This window comes from Macrobrachium nipponense, chromosome 32 (genome assembly GCF_015104395.2).
Source record: "Macrobrachium nipponense isolate FS-2020 chromosome 32, ASM1510439v2, whole genome shotgun sequence".
In the NCBI taxonomy this organism is placed as follows: domain Eukaryota; kingdom Metazoa; phylum Arthropoda; class Malacostraca; order Decapoda; family Palaemonidae; genus Macrobrachium; species Macrobrachium nipponense.
The window spans coordinates 33,421,569-33,425,346 of record NC_061094.1 but is presented as its reverse complement, the minus strand read 5'-3'; positions in this window follow the sequence as shown (position 1 = coordinate 33,425,346).

The following is a 3,778-nucleotide window of genomic DNA, read 5'->3' as shown; positions in this document are numbered from 1 at the left end:
GAACCCGATGCCCTAATGTAACCCAAGACAAAAGACAAAGGAGAGAAAGGAAAAACTTAGGGCTTAACTCCGAAGTGATAATACTTTTGAAAAAAGATGAACAGCGGCAGTGATGAAAAAAAAAAATAATAAAAACTTTAATGGGCATTCATACCGTTTATCAATATTAGAATGCATTAAAGCAAACAAGGACCTGCTTATCTCTGCAGACATTTGTAGATGCAAGCGTAGATGCATGCATTACAAACTCGTGTACGTGGAAGAATATATATACTAGCAATATCTAAACACACTAATGAAGAGAGAGCGAGAGAGAGAGAGAGAGAGAAAGAGAGAGAAAATCAGTGTCATTTTACTCTGTAACACTACAACAGGTAATGAATTATCTCCGTCAGATAAAAATTAGACTTTGTCCAAGCATTACTACTCGTTGACTAATAAATAATTAAGCATAAGCGTGAATATGTTTGTTTGCATGGTGTTTTCACGTTGCATGGAACCAGTGGTTATTCAGCAACGGGACCAACGGCTTTACGTGACTTCAGAACCACGTCGAGAGTGAACTTCTATCACCAGAAATACACATCTCTCACTCTTCAATGGAATGGCCGAGAATCGAACCCGCGACCACCGAGGTGAGGAGCAAACACCAAACCAACCACGCCACTGAGGTGCTAAGCGTGAATATGATCGGTGCTGAGGAAATGCGGATAACTGCAAGTGTAAGGAAATGAAAGAACACTTATTTCTAATTCAAAAGATCAGCGAGTGAAATATGCTAACAACGGCCCAATGCCACATCGATATATAAAACTGTAAACAGAACTAATTACTCCATTAGCATGACGTCAATCTAAAATACAACTAGAATTCAAAAAATTTCCCATTTATCAATAAATTTGTACCTATTTTACACACAGTGCCTTTTTACCACAATCATTCTACCAGACATGAAGCAGTCGATTGCATTCGACATCAGCAAATTAGCAACTGCAATCGACGACATCCGTAAATTAGCAGCTGCATTCGACATCAAACAAATACGCGAACATTCTTCGATTTATGTCATCTTTAAATACAGTTTCGGCATATGAGGTTCATTGAGGGCACTCACGAAGCTTATGTGTAGTCTCTGATGAGGCCACAAGAATACGTCTTTTCCACAAAAAAAGAAACATGAAGGGTATAATAATAATAATAAAAAACTATTATCCCTGTACATACTATATTCCTCCCTTTTGCCTTTTATATATAAAAAACTACGTTATCCCTGTACTTATATTGCTCCCTTTTGCCATTTATATCTAAAAAAAACTACGTTATCCCTGTACATATATTCCTCCCTTTTCCATTTTGTAATAAAAACTACGTTACACCTGTACATATATTCCTCCCTTTGGCATTTTATAAAAAAAACTACCTTATCCCTGTACATATATTCCTCCCTTTTATTTTTGTAATAAAAAAAACTACGTTATCCCTGTACATATATTCCTCCCTTATGCCTTTTTGTAATAAAATAACTACGTTATCCCTGTACATATATTCCTCCCTTTTGCCTTTTATTAAAAAAAAAAAACTAATTTATCCATGTACATATATTCCTCCCTTTTGCCTTTTGTAATAAAAAAAAACTACGTTATCCCTGTACATATATTCCTCCCTTTTGCCTTTTATTAAAAAAAAAAAACTACGTTATCCCTGTACATATATTCCTCCCTTTTGCCCTTTTATAAAAAAAAAAACACTTATCCCTGTACATATATTCCAAACCCTTTTGCCTTTTATAAAAAAAAAAAAACTACGTTATCCCTGTACATATATTCCTCCCTTTTGCCTTTTATAAAAAAAAAAAAAAAAACTACGTTATCCCTGTACATATATTCCTCCCTTTTGCCTTTTAAAAAAAAAAAAAAAAAAAACTACGTTATCCCTGTACATATAATTCCTCCCTTTTGCCTTTTTATAAAAAAAAACTACGTTATCCCTGTACATATATTCCTACCTTTTGCCTTTTATAAGAAAACAAAAAAAAACTACGTTATCCCTGTACATATATTCCTCCCTTTTGCCTTTTGTAATAAAAAAAACTACGTTATCCCTGTACATATATTCCTCCCTTTTGCCTTTTATAAAAAAAAAAAAAAACTACGTTATCCCTGTACATATATTCCTCCCTTTTGCCTTTTATAAAAAAAAAAAAAACTACGTTATCCCTGTACATATATTCCTCCCTTTTGCCTTTTATAAAAAAAAAAAAAAACTACGTTATCCCTGTACATATATTCCTCCCTTTTGCCTTTTATTTAAAAAAAAAACAAACTACGTTATCCCTGTACATATATTCCTCCCCATTTTGCTTTTATATAAAAAAAAAACTACGTTATCCCTGTACATATATTCCTCCCTTTGCCTTTTATTAAAAAAAAACAAAAAAAAAAAAAAAAATACGTACGTTATCCCTGTACATATATCTCCCTTTTGCCTTTTATATAAAAAAAAAAAAACTACGTTATCCCTGTAACATATATTCCTCCCTTTTGCCTTTTATAAAAAAAAAAAAACTACGTATCCCTGTACATATATTCCTCCCTTTTGCCTTTTATAAAAAAAAAAAACTACGTTATCCCTGTACATATATTCCTCCCTTTTGCCTTTTATAAAAAAAAAAAAACTACGTTATCCCTGTACATATATTCCTCCCTTTTGCCTTTTATAAAAAAAAAAAAAAAAAACTACGTTATCCCTGTACATATATTCCTCCCTTTTGCCTTTTATAAAAAAAAAAAAAACTACGTTATCCCACCCTGTACATATTATTTCCTTCCTTTTGCCTTTTGTAATAAAAAAACTACGTTATCCCTGTACATACATTCCTCCCTTTTGTTTTTTCCTTTTATATAAAAAAAAACTAACGTTATCCCTGTACATATAATTCCTCCCTTTGCCTTTTATAAAAAAAAAACTACATTATCCCTGTACATATATTCCTCCCTTTTGCCTTTTATAAAAAAAAAAAAACCTTACCTTCTACCCTCACGTTATCCTGTACAATATCCTCCTTTTTGCCTTTTATAAAAAAAAAAAATCTACGTTATCCCTTTGAACATATATTCCTCCCTTTTGCCTTTATAAAAAAAAAAAAAAAAAAAAAAAAAAAAAAAAAAAAAAAAAAAAACTACGTTATCCCTGTACATATATTCCTCCCTTTTGCCTTTTATAAAAAAAAAAAAAACTACGTTATCCCTGTACATATATTCCTCCCTTTTGCCTTTTCCTTTTTATGAAAAAAAAAAAAAACTACGTTATCCCTAATACATATATTCCTCCCTTTTGCCTTTTCATAAAAAAAAAAAACAAAAAAAAAAAAAAAAAAACTACGTTATCCCTGTACATATATTCCTCCCTTCCCTTTTGCCTTTTATAAAAAAAAAAAACTACGTTATCCCTGTACATATATTCCTCCCGTTTGCCTTTAATTTTATAAAAAAAAACTACGTTATCCCTGTACATAATATTCCTTCCCTTTTGCCTTTTATTAAAAAAAAAACTACGTCTATCCCTGTACATATATTCCTCCCTTTTGCCTTTATAAAAAAAAAAAACTTATAAAAATAAAAAAAAATACGTTATCCCTGTACATATATTTCCTCCCTTTTGCCTTTTATAAAAAAAAAAAAAAACAAAAAAAAAAAAAAAACTACGTTATCACTGTACATTCTATCCTCCCTTTTGCCTTTTATTATATATAAAAAAAAAAGTTATCCCTGTACATATA